General features: G+C 42.1%; 1 long non-coding RNA gene across 1 annotated transcript; it reads right to left on the bottom strand.

Annotated features, from left to right (window-relative positions):
- Positions 1-14,393: 14,393 nt before the first annotated feature.
- LOC144827605 (uncharacterized) lies at positions 14,394-17,844 on the bottom strand. Its single transcript, XR_013610264.1, has 5 exons — positions 17,768-17,844; positions 17,083-17,167; positions 16,843-16,953; positions 16,663-16,745; positions 14,394-14,481 (listed from the first exon to the last, which is right to left on the bottom strand). It is a non-coding gene; the product is annotated as an uncharacterized LOC144827605 (long non-coding RNA).
- Between the last annotated feature and the right edge of the window lie 350 nt (positions 17,845-18,194).

The raw sequence follows: 18,194 nt of genomic DNA, 5'->3' as shown, positions 1-18,194 counted from the left end.
GTCTGCCATCTCCCTGTTGGAGAAACTGAAGGGTTACCGGTTTCATGCAGGGAGATATAAGGCACCTGCGATTGTAGAAATCCTAATTTGTGTGGCATACATTGTTTATTTGAACTCTTTTATAAGGTCTTATATCCTATTGAAATATTAAAAACCTTGATGCAAACCACTATTATGTGGTAGTTCCATTTTTCAGTTTGCAGGAAAGACGAGTGCGAGCATTGAGACACTGCAGGGGATTGTGCTCTCTAGCAATCCTTTGCCTTTTTACATGTATGGAGTAAGAAAAGACTGTCATTTGTTCTCAGAACTTAAAGGACACTCGTTCATGCTTTGATGGTTCTTCCTTTTGTTATGCTTAAATCCAGTAGAGAGGTCACAAAGAGGGGTTTGGAAGACACGGTCTGGCAGACACAGGGTACGATGCAAGCCTCCTTGGTATGTGTTTTATGATGACCAACAAAGCATTGCGGATGTGTCTAGGGTTGTAGGAATTCTTCTCTCATATGTTTTCTCTTGTTTTGCTTTATGATACTGTTGTTGTGAACAAGCCTCCACCCTCTTCCCTCTTCTGAAGTCAGCTATCCATCTTTGTTGTTTCAGGTAGGGGTTGATATACAGAGGGGGTAGTTACATAAGTTAAGGTGAAGGAAATAGACAATAGAGTAATACCTCGTTTACGTTGTTTCTTTATTGTATCTTTCACAGATCTCCCTCCCTGCAGTTCTTACCCTTTCCTCCCCCCGCTCAATCACCTCAACAATCTGTAGGTATTCATAATCCAGACTTGGGGTGGTTCAGAGGTGGGCCCCCTTTGAGCATCAGCACAACCCTGAGGAACTGGAACAGAGGAGCCTGACAGAATAATCGGCCCAAGAATTAGACTCCTCCTGGTTGTGCTGAGGTTCAGAGAAGGCCACCTTAGAGGATGTCATGGCAGCTTTAGTCCTTGTTCAGGCAGAGCTGGCTGCCTCACGCCAGGAGACTGCGGCCTTGCTAACTAGAGTAGACAGAGTACAGAGAAACCCGTTTGATGCACGTGGAACCCAACACCCAACATCAGTAGTGCTGGAGATGCCCGGACAAAAACCCTTGGCCCCTCCTGAGAGGTTTTACGGGGATATAAAGAAGGTTCAAGTCTTCATAACTCAGGTGCTACTCCATTTCACCTGTAAACCCAAGATGTTTGCAACTAATCAAGCCCCAGTGGCTTTTCTGATCTCTTACTTGGGCGGAGAGGCTGCGCAGTGGGCGGTCCCCATTGTGCGGAGAGGTGACCCTTTCCTCTACGACAGGAATGAATTTAGGGAGAGCTTTAAGAAAACTTTTGATAGTCGGGCCAAGACCTTTTCCACAGATAGAGATCTGTTATAACTACGCCAAGGAAACTCTGATCTTGTGAGTTATCTAAATAACTTCCGAAGACTAGTGGCAGAAACAGATTGGCCGGAAACCAAACATCTTTTATCAGGGGCTCACGGAAGAGCTCAAGGATATTCTGGCCCAAATTGATCTCCAACACCGCACCTTTGCGGCTCTCATCGAACTTTCCCTCCGACTGGATCATAGGCTTCGGGAGCGCGAAGGAGAACACAAACGGAAAGAGAAACACGTCCCGTTTGCTGATCGATCCTTTTCTACTGAGAAAACTGCCTCAAAACCAGAACCAATGGAGATTGGGATGGTGAGAGCCTTCATTAACCCTCAGCGAAAGAGATCATTGACGCAAACAAGGACTATGTCTGTACTGGGGAAAAAAGGACATGTCCTGTTAAACCTAAATACAGCCGATCCCGACAAGGGCAAGTGGCCACGGTAACAGCCGAAAAAGGAGAAGAAAACTACAACGCTTGAGGACGCAGGAAGGGCTATCCTCAAGCAGTTGTACTATCCCTTCGGTAAATTAATTCACCTTCATGGAAGCGGAACATTTCTTTATTACATTGGTCATAAAGATCAATCAGGAGACCCAACAAATACGAGCCATGGTGGATTCAGGAGATACTGGGTGCTTTATGGATAGAGAGGTGGTGTTACGTATAGGAGTATAGCTTATCTGCAGGCCCACTCCAGAAACGGTGTATGCCGTTGACGGCAAGGAACTGGAGTCAGGTCCTATCAGTCATAGCACCCTGGAGTGTGAACTCACCTATGAAGAATACCATTGAGAGTGGCTGCCGTTCAACATAATACAATTACCGAGACAGGGTCTGGGCTCACTGGCAATAAGGACAAGCCTCACAATCAATAGTTACAAACCAACACGAGCACCAATATTGCCAAACTATTTAAACACTGGATCACAACAAATGATCGCTCGACTTACTGAAACCAAACAGTAACTCTCAGGGATTATTTTTACCCGGAATGGATCCAATACTTTCTTTATTTTGCATCAAAAGAACCATATAAATGAGCAATTTTATCTTTTTGAACAAACAATTTTGACTGAACTTGACATAGAAAAAGACAATTATTAACAACTTCACCAACTCACATTCAAACACTCATACAGGACAACACATTAATATATATACACACACAAAATTCTAAAGTTATACAAAAATATTTACAATTTCCTGTTATTTGAAAACATAGCATTGGAAAAAATAATTGAAATTTTTGATGTTTGATGATCCAATAAAATATTCCTAATGCTGAGTGGGGTGGTCTACGCGTTTCGATATCCCCTTATTATGGGGAAATCTCATCAGGACCAAGTGCCTCTTTGGTGCTCGGTTTTCATGCGTTTAGAAGAAAATAATTTGCCACATGTTGGGAATTGCCAGGGTTGATGGAAGTAGAAATATGGTTCAGGCGAGTGTGGCGGCCGGACTGGGTTTCCGGATTTGACGGTGGTTCTTTAACCTTGAAGTCGCTTTAGAATTCGAGTACGCTGAATCAATCAGGGGTCCACACTGCTCACTCTCTGTCATGGAATGACAGCGCTTGCATCAACTAGACGAGTTGATGCAAGCGCTGTCATTCCATGACAGAGAGTGAGCAGTGTGGACCCCTGATTGATTCAGCGTACTCGAATTCTAAAGCGACTTCAAGGTTAAAGAACCACCGTCAAATCCGGAAACCCAGTCCGGCCGCCACACTCGCCTGAACCATATTTCTACTTCCATCAACCCTGGCAATTCCCAACATGTGGCAAATTATTTTCTTCTAAACGCATGAAAACCGAGCACCAAAGAGGCACTTGGTCCTGATGAGATTTCCCCATAATAAGGGGATATCGAAACGCGTAGACCACCCCACTCAGCATTAGGAATATTTTATTGGATCATCAAACATCAAAAATTTCAATTATTTTTTCCAATGCTATGTTTTCAAATAACAGGAAATTGTAAATATTTTTGTATAACTTTAGAATTTTGTGTGTGTATATATATTAATGTGTTGTCCTGTATGAGTGTTTGAATGTGAGTTGGTGAAGTTGTTAATAATTGTCTTTTTCTATGTCAAGTTCAGTCAAAATTGTTTGTTCAAAAAGATAAAATTGCTCATTTATATGGTTCTTTTGATGCAAAATAAAGAAAGTATTGGATCCATTCCGGGTAAAAATAATCCCTGAGAGTTACTGTTTGGTTTCAGTAAGTCGAGCGATCATTTGTTGTGATCCAGTGTTTAAATAGTTTGGCAATATTGGTGCTCGTGTTGGTTTGTAACTATTCAACATAATACAAGCACCATATTATGGGGTCATTCTAGGCCTTCCCCGGTTGAAGAGACTGGAGCCTACCATTCAGTGGGATAACAAAACCTTGTAGATGGATTCCCCATATTGCCAGACCCATTGTAATCACTTGCTAGCCTGATCTGTAGTGTAGTTCCTATATTCCCAATAGGCTCTGCTCATTGGAATAACATATCCTATAGAAAGGCTTTCCTGTTTTCAGTTTCTATTTTTGGTAAATTCTGATGGGGTTTTTTCAATGTTTTCAATATCTTAAAAAACAGTTCGCGCCACTAAAGGCAACAGAAAAAGTGTTTTTCTGGTGTTTATGGAACGTTTTGCTTTTATTATTGCTTGCTTATTGCACTGAAAGAACATGGTATATAGACAGTGTACTTATACTGTATATGAGGTCCAAATAGATGTTTGCAAATTAATCTTATTGTAGTACACCATACAATACTTCTTCAGTGAGTCTTGGGGTCATGTGCACTCGCCCTTTCCTTCCTATGTAAACGTCTGTGAAAAGGCTCTCTCAGCATTCATAGCCCCTTGGGCTGAGAACCACCAGCTAAGGGACACAGTTGGAATGACTCTCTTTGATGACACATAAAGCACAAAATGATAAATATTTGCGTTTTAGTTCCTGTGCATAAGAAAACAGTGCACCAGAATAGATTAAATAGTCAATAGCATCTCTCATTAACTCTGAAGATTGTAAATATGCTTTCAGCATACCATCTAACAAGTGGCAAGGATCTCCTACAGGGAATCACTTTAGCTCGGGTATAAATTTAGAAAGGTCAACACACAACTTTTTCATATACGTAGCTGAATCACTGCAAATAGAAACAATATCACTCCAATCTTTGTTGAACTTGGAAAGAACCTTTTTTTGCAGCGCATTACAAGTGACAATGCGTTCCATGTTTTCCAAAAGTCTGGTGTCATGTTTTCACCACTATCCCAGATGCTTGGTGATATATATACTTGTCACTATACCTTGCATTGAATGTTTAAAGCCTGAGGTGTTGGCAATTCACCTACTATCAATACTGACCCACTAGAAACTATGGTCTGATGTGTTAAGGGTTTTTACCCATTCTCTGTGGGTAAATGTGATGACGCATATTAGGAAAGATTTTTATGAAACCAGCCATTTTACCTATCAGTGAAAGAATCAAATGCAGCCAAAATATCAAATATGAGTTTGATATTTCCTGATTCTCTATAGTTTATAAAATGATTAAACTAGACCTAAAACATGAAACTAAACTCTGTATCTTTAGACCAAAGGCCACAAAACCGAAAAAAGTAAAAGGAAGAAGAAACAATATTTTAGTGGCATTCCCAAAGAACAAAACTCAAACAGAATAATGTTAGCCAGTCTTTCTTACTGCTAGCTTGTATAACAAAGTTACATTGTATTGACCCCTTCAGGAAGAAAAAAATGACTCTCTTTTTCCTTTCTTTGAATGGCATTTAGTTTGTGGTTGTCCAGGTGTTTTTTCAGTGTTTATATGTTTTCACCGGTGAGGGCTATTTTTCTTTCAGTGGGGTTTTATCAGTTATTATACGTTTAAACCTAAAACCCCACAGCCTACCTATAGATTTGACGTAGGACTTAGGTCGACTAGGTCTCTATCGAATATATTAAACTTAATTGTGAGTGCCAGCTAGAAAGAGATCACTAGAAACTTTCTCAAATACACAAGAAGGGATTCGTTTCTGACAACCGCATAAACATGACAACTTTGTTTCCCAAAGAATAAAACTGATCTTCAGAGTCGTGGAAACAATAGAAAGATATTTTACTCAGTCATTCGTGCATGCTTCGTTTAATCAGAGGTCCAGAGAAATAGAAAGACAGGTGTTTCCAATAAAAGGATTATTAAACAGACTTCTTTCTCAGACAGGTAAAATTAACTGCTACAATCGTAATACTGGTTGCAAAGTATAATGCGTACAGTAAGAATAGTATTATAAAATAATACTGTAAAAGCATTGTATGGTTCCTAGACCGTAGATAAATACATACATAAATAACAAAAGCTAAAAAGTACTCAACTGGTGCTTCTAAAATACGCCTACCCCAATGTACCTATCCTAAGTCTAGTACAAGGGAAGAGGTAAGTGAGGTGTAGCGTAGGTTTAGTTTTTCTTTGCCAAGAATCTAACCAAGATTTCTCCTAGGGTCTAATCAGCTCCGTACCTTGGTTTTAGGATGAAGGAGGTCTGGTATCTCTGTCTCGGGACTCTATTTCCCAACACCCCACGAGGGGAGCTTGGAAACACTGGAGCTGGATTCTCTGCGAGAGAAAGGACAGCTTCTCTATCAGTGTGTCAGCTGGAGGGTCTGCTTCCTTTGGCACTGCTGCGTCGGGCAAGTTGATAGTCGAGCTGCTCCGAACCACTGTGTGTTTGCTAGGGCAATTGTGGACATATTTATACCTTGAAGGTGCCTAGTTTGACGTAAAGTCGGACATATTAACGTCATCAAAGAAGCCCAAGGGAATGGTAGTTCTTTGAAAATGCCAGGATTTCTAGGTCAAATCAATATTCAAGTTAGGAGATGTCCCTGACTGCTGAAGCAGAGTTTTCCAAGAAATCGTCCAAGTAACCATGCCTGTATTTGGACTGGTTTGGTTATGTCTAAATATGGGTATGATTTCTATGTCTATATAAGGGCAATGTGAATTATACCTATATAAGGACATGAATCGGTAAATTTCGCTTGGATCATAAAATGCCATACAACAGACCATCTAGTATTTTGGCAACCAGACATCACATCGCAACGGCGGCAGAAAAGGATATGGGCTTACCTGAATGCTGTGCGACATTCAACTACGTCTTCAGCGATACCAAGGCAGAGGAGCTTCCACCTCACAGAGACTATGACTGTCGAATAGACTTGGTCCCCAGATCAGTGGTCTCTTGTGAGAGGATATCTGCCCTCACGGTACCCGAAAACCTGTATCCACAACAGTATTTTGACAAACATCTGGAGCTGGGTTTTATTCGTCCGTCCAGATCCCCGGCAGCCTCTCCCCTCTTTTTTATTCCGAAAGCTAACGGAGATCTGAGATGCTTTATAGACTATTGGGCATTGAACACCATAACTACAAAAAATCAGTATCCACTTCCATTGATCCCTGTATTATTGGAGCAGGTGCGATCAGCAGGCATTTACACAAAGATGGATTTACGGGGGGGCTCATCACTTGGTCCGGATACATGAGGGCAACGAGTGGAAGACTGCCTTTAAGACGCAGTAAGGACTTTTTTAATACCTCGTTATGCCCTACGGGCTATGTAACGCCCCTGCGGCGTTTCAGTTCTTTCTCAATGATGTTCTACAGGAGTATTTGGACCTCTTCGTCATTGTCTATATAGATGACATCCTCATATACTCCACCACAGAGGAAGAACATCGGCCATGTACGCCTGGTACTGCAAGCACTGCGTACATATCGGCTATACTGCAAGATCCCCAAATGCGCATTCCAAGTGACCACAGTAGAGTTCCTAGGGGTCATGCTCACCCCCTCTGGTCAAGTCATGGCCGAAATGAAAGTCAAGGCTATCATTGACTGGCCATGTCCTTGTAACGTAAAGGAGATCCAGAGTCTGTTGGGGGTTCGCAAACTTCTACAGAAGTTTTATACAACAGTTCTTGGACATGGTTGCACCCTTGACCAGATTGACGAGGAAAAAAACGCTGTTCCTGTGGACCGAAGAAACCCAGAAGGCGTTCGACCTTCTCAAACAGTCATTCACGACTGCCCCGGTTCTCACGCATGCCAACCCAAGTCTACTGTTTATCATGGAGGCCGACGCGTCTGAATTAGTAGTGGGAGCGGTACTTTCCCAACGGCATGAAACAACTGGTTACCTACACCCCATCGCATTCATGTCTCGAAAACTGAATACCGTGGACCAGAACTATACGATAGCAGAAAAGGAGCTCTTAGCTATCAGGAACGCCTTTCTGGAGTGGAGACATTGGGTGATGGGGGCAGTACATCAGGTAACGGTCTACTCGGACCATTGTAACCTCCAATTCATGAGGGCCGCTTGCCATCTCACTCCACGTCAGCTCCGGTGGATGCTGTTTTTTGCGGAATATCATTGCGACCATCCGGCCTGGTGTCGATAACAGGAAGGCTGATGCCCTCACTAGACAAGATACTTCCTCGCTTCCTTCCGTCACTCCAGAGAACTCCATCATAGAACCTAGTTGGGTATTATGTGCGATACGAAGCGATGATTTCTTGCAAAAAGTTAGACAGGGAATACAAACCTTTACCTAGAGAAGTTGGCTCAAAGCCATCCGGATTGGCAGATGCAACAGGGTTTACCTATGAAAGGCCAACAAGTTTTAGTCCCTACGAATAGTCTACGCAGAACAGTTATTTCTTGGTGTCATGATCTCCTGTGTGCTGGACATTTAGGAGGCACCAAGACCCTGGAGAAGGTGCAGCGGCAGTTTTGGTGATCTTCCGTCTGCCCAGACGTCCTATCATGGGTAAGTGAATGCTCCACTTGTGTCCAGATGAAATCTGACCATCAACAAGCCCAGGAGCTCCTACAGACCATGCCTACACCTGAGACCACGTGGGAACGGTTCACGGTGGACTACATCGTGGGTTTGTCCAAGGATCAGGGAAACACAGCCATCATGCTGGTCATAGACTTTTTGTCCAAGATGGGTCATTTTATCGCGTGTAAACAAGCACCCTTGGCAAGTTAGTTGGCCAAACTACTGTTGGTCCACATTGTTCGGCTCCATCCATGGCCTTCCTAAAGTCATTGTTTCGATTAGGGACGCCCAATTTTTTTTATAAACACTTATAGAGCGCACTGCAACCCTACGGGCATCCTGGCTCTAAGAGAACTGTACTATACAGTATACAGCCCAGAGGCTTAAACGTGTGAGGTGCACTTGATATTCGGCGTGTTTTTTCACAGTTGGCTTCTGGAAGACCTGGTGCTCGGAACTGCAGATCGCTTCTTAGCTTTCTACAAGCTTCCACCCACAGACTGATGGCCAGACGGAGCAGCTGAACCAAACCCTCAAACAGTTCCTTAGGTGTTATGTCAGTATTAATACTGATGCATGGGTGGATTGGTTATGGGTAGCGGAGCGCATAACAGCGCCAAACATTCTTCCACGCTGTACACTCCTTTTTACAGTACCTACGAGTTTCACCCTCGGTTCACCCCCTTGCTCATCCCCAGTACAAGTACCAAAATTCCTGGTTTACGCAAAAGACTAATGCTTCTGCATAAAACACTGTTGAGGACCCGTAACAACCTGATTAAAGCCAAAGAAAGGTACAAAGCACAGGCCAATAAGCATCAGAGACCTGGTCCTTTGTACAAGAGTGGGGAATGAGTTTGGTTGTCAACAAAACACATACGATTCAAAAAGTACAATGTGTTCAATCCAAAGTTCATTGGCCCGTATCGGGTGATCAAACACATAAACCCACATTAAACTGAAATTGTAAGCTCATTTCCGGTTTCATGTGTCACTTTTAAAACTCCCTTGTGGCCCTGTAAAGAAGAACCCCTCTCCCACATGGGTTCAGGGGGAACAAGAGTATGAGGTTCGGGATATTCTGGATGCAAAGAAGGTGCGGGGGAAGCTGTGGTATCTAGTGGCCTGGAAAGGCTACGGTCCGGAAGAGAATTCCTTGGAGCCGGTCAGGGCAGTGGACGTGCCTAGACTGGTGGCCAAGTTCTATCGCTCACACCCTGAGAAACTGTCTGGCAGTTAGTGTTCTCAAGAAGGAGGATGTTCTATAAGAATCCGAATGCCAGTAGCGCACTAACTGCCCTCCACGCGCACACCTGGGCCTCGAAACACCCATTGCCGAACTACAATTCCCTGCGTCCAACATGAGTCATGCATCACATGATTCGGATGCGGCGCCGGGTACGGTGTTAAAAGCAACGGAAACCTGGCAGCACCGCCAATTATTCGACTCGAGATTCCAGAGTCAGACTTCTCCCATGTTCAGCCATTCATTCTGAGCGGTAAGAGTGCATATGCACAACTCCTCCAAGGTATGCACCTGTTACAATGCATTCGTTACTCCGCACTACCATTACAACGCGACTTTTATAACGCATACCATTACAACGCATTGCGCTGGGGGGCGCTATAGGATAGGGAATGGTATAATTTACTATCCAACACCTTCCCTAGGGTCCACGGGGACTGGAGTTAGAAAAGTAAATTATACTTACCACTATCCAGCACCCCAAAGCGCTATGCGTTGTAATGGTATGCGTTGTAATGGTCGCGTTGTAATGGTAGGTAGTTGTAACGGTATGCGGAGTAACGTCATACATCCCTCCTCCAAACCACCATCACAGCAATTAAAACAGTGACGGGTTTACCGCTAACCAGTAACTCCTCTGTTGACCAGGACCCGCCTGCTAGCGGTCTCATGCAGAGGAGCTTAGGCACCTTCAGTGGTGCTTGGGTCTGCCATCTCCCTGTTGGAGAAACTGAAGGGTTACCGGTTTCATGCAGGGAGATGCGAGGCACCCGTGATTGTAGAAATCCTAATTTGTGGTGCATATCGTTTATTTGAGCTCTTGTATAAGGTCTTATATCGTATTGAAATATTAAGAACCTTGATGCAAACCACTATTAGGTGGTAATTCCATAGTTCAGTTTGCAGGAAAGGACGAGTGCGAACATTGAGACACTGCAGGGGATTGTGCTCTCTTACAATCCTTTGCCTTTTTACACGTATGGAGTAAGAAAAGACTGTTCATGCTTTGATGGTTCTTCCTTTTGTTATCTTTAAATCCCAGGAGAGAGGTCACAAAGAGGGGTTTGGAAGACATGGTCTGGCAGACACAATGTACGATGCAAGCCTCCTTGGCATGTGTTTTATGATGACCAACAAAGCATTGAGGAGGTGTTGAGGGTTGTACACATTCTTCTCTCATATGTTTTCTCTTGTTTTGCTTTTTGATAGTGTTGTTGTGAACATGCCTCCACCCTCTTCTCACTTCTGAAACCAGCTATCCATCTTTATTGTTTCAGGTAGGGGTTGATATACGGAGGGGATAGTTACATACGTTAAGGTGAAGGGAATAGACAATCGAGTAATACCTCATTTACGTTGTTTCTTTATTTTATCCTTCACAGATCTCCCTCCCCACAGTTCTTGCCATTTCCTTCCCCTGCTCAATCACCTCAACAGTCTGTGGGTATTCATAATCCAGACTTGGGGTGGTTCCGAGGTGGGCTCCCGTTGAGCATCAGCACGACCCTAAGGAACTGGAACACAGGAGCCTGACACTGCCATTTACCCACAGCACATATTCCATTGAAATGGCCACCAAATTTGCAGACACAAACAGTGAAGATTTATCATTTGTGTATGACAAAGTAAATGTTATTGATTTGTTGTGATCCTATAAAACTATTTATTTCCATCACACTTCAGAATTACAAAAAAATTGTTTTATTTGTGCTTTCTTAATTGCTGATATATTTGGACATATTTCTACAGTTAATTTGCAGGCATGTCATTTTGATGTGTCCTAGAGTAATATTTACATTCTGCAGCCTTTCCTTTCAAACTCCTAGTAACCCAGCAAGATTGACACATAGTTCACTTTACAAAATCCTATCACTTTGTAGTCAGAGAAAGAAACTTAAGCACTAATCTCTATGTATAAAGAATGTGCAGCAATTTATCAGACGACATAGCCTGATATTTAACCTCTGTCTTTAAAGTGCAGTAAATATGCCAGACTTAAACAAAATATATTTCTGTGTTTCTCGTTTACCCTTTTTTAAAATGTATTTTATTGAGTTTCTTAAAACGTACTACAAACCAGTTGATAGCAACCCTGCGCTTGGCCATCAGCATTCACATGTCCACCAGTCGGCTGACCCCTTTGGGAATTGACTTGGAGTAACCTAACAGTGTTAGCGTAGGGTCAGGATTGAGGGGCAACTGGTTTATTTCCTTAAAGACTGAGACCCAAAAGGCTGCAATTCCCGGACACGTCCAGGCCAGATGGTGGAAGTCCACCAACCCTACATGACATCGTTCACAGTTCGCAGTCTCCCTCAAACCGTACCTGTGTAGCCTCTGCGATGTATAACAAATCCTATTTAGGAACTTGAAGTGTACCAGATGGTGCCAGCCATTTAGTGAAATCAGCTTAGTGCTGGTACCCCAATAGGATCACACCGTGTCTGTTATATCTATGTTCAAATCGCTTTGCCATGCTAAACGTGCCTTGGTGTAGTGGTTAGCTCTATATGACATAGATGAATTGTAAATGGTAGCTAATATGCGTTTGGGGGATTTCGCGCGTATGTGAAAGTTAAAACCGCTAATTCAGGTGGTTCCAGATAGTCGTCACCCAGTTGCTCTCTCAGTGCATGTCGCGGTCTATGAAATTGGAATCTCGTCAATATATTAGGTTCTGCTTCGTTGGTAGCAAATTCCTCTGACCCTTTAGCAACCCCATCGTCAAACAATTCCCCCACAGCACATACACCCAGGGCATGCAGTGCTTGTGTGACCCCTTTCTCTTTGCAGGGAGGCAACCATGTGCACCATTCTACTAAGGCTAATAGGGAATACAATATTGCACCGGCCTGCAATTGTAATAAATAGTGCCAAGCGTGTGTCGTGGAATTAATAGAATCCAATATGCAAATCCTGCGATCTGCCGCTTGAAACAACAGGGCAGGGAGCGGGAGTGGGGTGGCCACCTCCGATTCTACACGAAGATGAGGTATATCTGGGGGGGCCATGCATCCAATAATATGCATGAGAATATTGTGCGTCCCTGTAATATAAATTGAAATCCGGTGCGCCACGTCCACCCATAGAATAGGGAAGCACCCAGATCTGCCACTTCGCACGCGTCTGCTAACCCGCCCACACTAATCTAACCATCAGAGAGGTGAGACCGTCAAAGAAGGCACAAGGCAAAACCATGGGTATATTAATAAATAAGAACAAAAGCCGCGGCAACACCACAATTTTCATGATGTATATTCTACCGAGAAGCGATACCGGAAGCTTAATCCACTTTTCAACATCATCTTCCAGCTTGCTAAACGTTGTCCAGTAATTTTCTTTGAATACAGTGTCAGAGTCCGTGTGGATTCTGATACCCAAATATCTGACCGCATCTGTGGTCCATTGCAGAGGGTAATCAAGTTCAAAACGAGGGGTATTCAGCGTGAGGGGAAAGATGATAGATTTTGGCCAATTCACATGCCGTCCTTAAAGCCCACCAAATCGCACCACCTCCCGTAACACAGCAGAGAGGTTAGATTCAGGGTGTCTGACATATAGAAGAGTATCATCAGCATACGTGGACACTATAATTTTGTAGTGTGGCAAACATATACCATGATTTTGATGATATTCCCGCAGCGCACAAGCTAGAGGCTCTGCCACTAAAGCATAGCGCAATGGAGATAACGGGCAACCCTGCCTCGTCCCCCAGGTTATGCGTATAGAATCTGTCACTTATCTTAATGCGGGCAATGGGTTTACTGTAAAGTGTGCCAACTAGTTGTAAAAAGACCGGGCTCACTCCCATCCGAGATAAAACATGCTTCATAAACAACCACTCCACAGAATCAAATGCCTTCTCTATATCTAAGAAGACCGCTACTGCAGGCGTTCCGGCTTGATATGCTGTAAGGCTCTGAAGACAGTGCGCACATTGTAAGTTAGATTTCTGCTGGGGACAAACCCCGCCTGTTCTGGTGCCACCAAGAGTGGGACCAGGGGTACTAGACTATTTGCAAGGATCTTAGCAAACATCTTCATGTCTACATTAAGTAGAGACAAAGGACGATATGATGCGCAGTCCTCCGTGGATTTACCGGGCTTAAGAAGTGCTACTATTACTGCTTCGGACATGGATAGAGGCATATTACCTGTCAATCATATATTGTCAAAGAGAGTGGATAACAGTGGGAGCAATACATTTATGAAAGCCCTGTAGAATGCAACCGTTAACCCATCAGAACCTGAAGTGCTCCCTGCCCTCATGCTAGTTAAAGCAAGAAGAATTTCATCTTTCTCTATGGGCCTCATGAGGAATTCCCTATGTGTGTTAGTAAGCCAAGGCAGTCGTATGTGGGATAGATAATCACTGATCTCATCGTCAGTAGCAGTGTTCCTAGAAGCGTAGAGCTCAGAATAATATTGCCAAAATCTATCAGCCAATTCCGCAGCTTCAGGTAAAAGCTCGCCCTCAGTGGACTTCACCCACACCGAATTCAACGTCTCTCTGCGTTTCTTAAGTAGTTGAGCTAAAACCGACCCAGGCCGCTCGCTCTCACCGTACGCTCTAGCAGTGGCGTGTTTACCAAGATACTTGATCTCTTCGTCAGCTGCTGTGTTGTATTCGCATAGTAGCTCCACAAGTTTCTCCCCATCTAAGCTGTCAGCGCCGGTCAACAACCGTCGCTCAAGAGTTTTGATTGCCTCCTCTAAGTCCATAAGACATTTACGTATGGAGCGAAGGACCCCTGAATGCTTAGATCTAGTGATCTCCCTGATATAAAGTTTGAAGGTTTCCCAGACAGACAAAAATAGAGAACAGAGAGGCAACAATATACAGTACAGTACTTATAGCAAGTGATTTTCAGAAGAGTGTTCATATAAGTTCTCAAAAAAGAGTGATGGTCCTTCAAGTTATTCTTCAAGAGGTTTTTATTTCAATCTTCAAACACAATCTTGACAAAGATGACAGCCAACGCGTTTCGCCCAAATCGGGCTTCCTCAGGGCTGTGAAGATAACCGTACAATAATCAAGATATAGAACAACTAAGTTTTTTTAACAAACATATCGTTGATTCACCATTGTGAGACTAATAACATTTTCTAATACAAAAATGTACTATAAATATATGTATAAATATATAAGTGCCCTAATAAGATACATGTCCAGTGTATTGAAGGACCAAAAAAAAGAAAGAGAAATATCCAAAAACCTTACATAAACAAAAAAATATTACATAGCTAGGCTGTGGGGTTTTAGGTTTAAACCTATAATAACTGATAAAACCCCACTGAAAGAAAAATAGCCCTCACCGGTGAAAACATATAAACACTGAAAAAACACCTGGACAACCACAAACTAAATGCCATTCAAAGAAAGGAAAAAGAGAGTGAAAGAGTCATTTTCTTCTTCCTGAAGGGGTCAATACAATGTAACTTTGTTATACAAGTAGCAGTAAGAAAGACTGGCTAACATTATTCTGCTTGAGTTTTGTTCTTTAGGGATGGCACTAAAATATTGTTTCTTCTTCCTTTTACTTTTTCAGTTTTGTGGCCTTTGGTCTAAAGATGCAGGGTTTATTTTCATGTTTTAGGTCTAGTTTAATTATTTTATAAACTATAGAGAATCAGGAAATATCAAACTCATATTTGATATTTTGGCTGCATTTGATTCTTTCACCGATAGGTAAAGTGGCTGGTTTCATACAAATATTTCCTAATATGTGTCATCACATTTACCGACAGAGAATGAGTAAAAACCCTTAATACATCAGACCATAGTTTCTAGTGGGTCAGTATTGATAGTAGGTGAATTGCCAACACCTCAGGCTTCAAACATTCAATGCACGGTATAGTGACAAGTATATATATCACCAAGCATCTGGGATAGTGGTGAAAACATGATACCAGACTTTTGGAAAACATGGAACACAGTGTCACTTGTAAAGCTCTGCAAAAAAGGTTCTTTCCAAGTTCAACAAAGATTGGAGTGATATTGTTTGTATTTGCAGTGATTCAGCTACGTATATAAAAACGTTGTGTGATGACCTTTCAAAATTGATACCCGAGCTGAAGTGATTCCCTGTAGTAGATCCTTGCCACTTGTTAGATGGTATGCTGAAAGCATCTTTACAATCTTAAGGGTTAATGAGGGATGCCATTGACTTTAGTCCATTCTGGTGCACTGGTTTCTAATGCACAGGAACTAAAACGCAAATATTTATAATTTCGTGCTTTATGTGGCATCAAAGAAAGAGTCATCCCAACTGTGTCCCTTAGCTGATGGTTCTCATCCCAATGGCCTAAGAATGCTGAGAGGGCCCTTTCACAGAAGTTTACATGGGAAAGAAAGAGCGAGCGCACATGACCCAAAGACTCACTCACTGAAGAAGTATTGTATGGTGTACTACAATAAGATTAATTTGCAAAAATCTATTTGGACCTCATATACACTATAAGTACACTGTCTATATACCATGATCTTTCAGTGCAGAAAGCAAGCAATAATAAAAGCAAAACGTTCCATAAACACCGGAAAAACACTTTTTCTGTTGTTTTTAGTGGCGCGTAAATGTGTAACCACTGATAACAACTGTTTTTAAGATATTGAAAACACTGAAAAAAAACCACCAGAATTTACCAAAAATAGAAACTGAAAACAGGAAAGCCTATACATAGCATAGAACCGGTGGTATTCCATCACGGTATATACAAGACTAGGTTATTCACCTGAGTATCATGAATACATCATGTTCAGTCAATCAAGCTAGTACATTCGTATGCATTAATCCATAATGCTACATATTAACATATCTAGCATGGAGTGAAATTAAACTAGACAGAAGAGAAAAATGGAAATAGCAGGACACGAAGAATGTCCAATCGAAGTGAATAAGCCAGAATAAACAGTTGAAGTGAAGAATGATGAGAGAAACACAAGCAACAAGAAAACATAACGGCCAAAAAAAAGCATAAAAGCCAAAATAACCATCAGCTACAACAACGAAAGAGAATAATGTAATATTGTGTCCATATAAAAAACACCACAAAGAAGAAAACATGGGACCACCCAGAAAATTGTCTGTAGTTGGTTATTGCGCCTGACCGGTAGCTTGCCAGGAACCTAAGTTGTGGATCCAATATCTCACAGATGGTAAGAAAAGACATGACCAAAACAAGCAGACTCACCAAGATGATATTTTGAGTGTTAAAGGAACTTCAATATGATGTCACCATGAGGGCAAGCCTAATTCTTAGAAGTCGAATTAAAGCTGTAAATATAAAATACAGCACATTAATTGTGCATCCACAAGTCAAATTATAAAGTGCCGGCCAACACTATATTTTAAGAAAAATGGATTCTTCTACCTGTCTAAAAGTGAAACAGTCCGCGCGTTTTCTATTTAACGATGGATGCCAGTAAGTTTTGTGCACGAACACGGTCCTGGTGCAAACAATATTGCTTTCATATCGATTTTTCTGTTTTGAAAACATTTAATAAAAAGCAAGGTTTAGTCCACCATATAAGGGTTATCATCAGATAAACTGTCTGATTAAGCACAAACATATAAATTATACTAAATTTCACATCAATGCGCTAGCAAATACCTCTAGTACATATAGTGGTCAGGTCTGAGCAGGGGATACGTAAATTTCCGGGTGGACACTGTAGTAGGTGTCACTGGATGTAACACTGTAAAGAAAAACACGCAAAATAAGTTTATTGGATAAATGGGGCTGAAGTATCACTAAAAGCTGGTAGATGTTAATACCTGCATACATTTAAAGTTAAATGAAAAAACACTAGAAGATTCGTCCAAAAGGAACCGTAAAATAACATAAAGAGACAAAACAACACTGTTGTCTCTAAAGTTAAAAACCAACACTATCGCACCCAGTACGATAGTACAGTCACAAATAACAAGATTCTGAGGAGAAAGGCAAAGCGATTAATATCCTGTACAATCGTGCGCGCCCCTAGAACACTCATGGTGATTGCACATACAGTTTCAAATAAATCATCGTTCAAGACAGGCCCGGGAATGTCAGAGGCTAAATAATAGCTCACTCGCTTGTTGTGTGCAAAATGCATTCAAGCCGTGAACTAATAAAGTCATTAATAGTCAATACAATTATAACTGACAAACACTAAGTGGATGTCATCTTTCTAATGATTTGAAAGAAAATGCTGCCCTGTTTACGTTGCGTGAGGTGAAACGCAGTAATCTGACACTGGCTCCCACAAGAAGTACCCTCAAAAAAAGACATCGCACACCCATCCAATGCCACTTACAGTTAAGTTACAGGGCGCGAAGAAGCCATCCAACACCCGGTTCTGAATCCTCATAGTGGTCGGTCAGGTAATGAAACCGCGCGAGAAAAGAGATTATCGTGCCGGTCCTATATATACTGGAACCAATAAGTGCAGAGCACTAATTAGATGAGGGCGGGATTTCACGTTCAAAGTTCCGAACGTTAAGTTTAGTTTACTCAATTTACCCAGAAAGGTAAACAAATATACCTTCTGAATCGTGCACTGTAGAGCCAGAAAAACAAAATTCTTTTAATAGAGACGAACTGTCGTATTATCAAGTTAAAAGTGATATTTCTTAAATACATATTCCTTTTTTTATTAAAAAGCAAATCAGAGATTGAGTGACTCACAGGGGTCTCGAACTCGTACATGACATAACAGTGAATGCATGGCACCGAGTGTCTCA

Source organism: Lissotriton helveticus, chromosome 4_1, assembly GCF_964261635.1.
Source record: "Lissotriton helveticus chromosome 4_1, aLisHel1.1, whole genome shotgun sequence".
Lineage (NCBI taxonomy): Eukaryota > Metazoa > Chordata > Amphibia > Caudata > Salamandridae > Lissotriton > Lissotriton helveticus.
The sequence above is the reverse complement of the archived record's forward strand: the minus strand, read 5'-3'. Positions and strand labels throughout refer to the sequence as shown.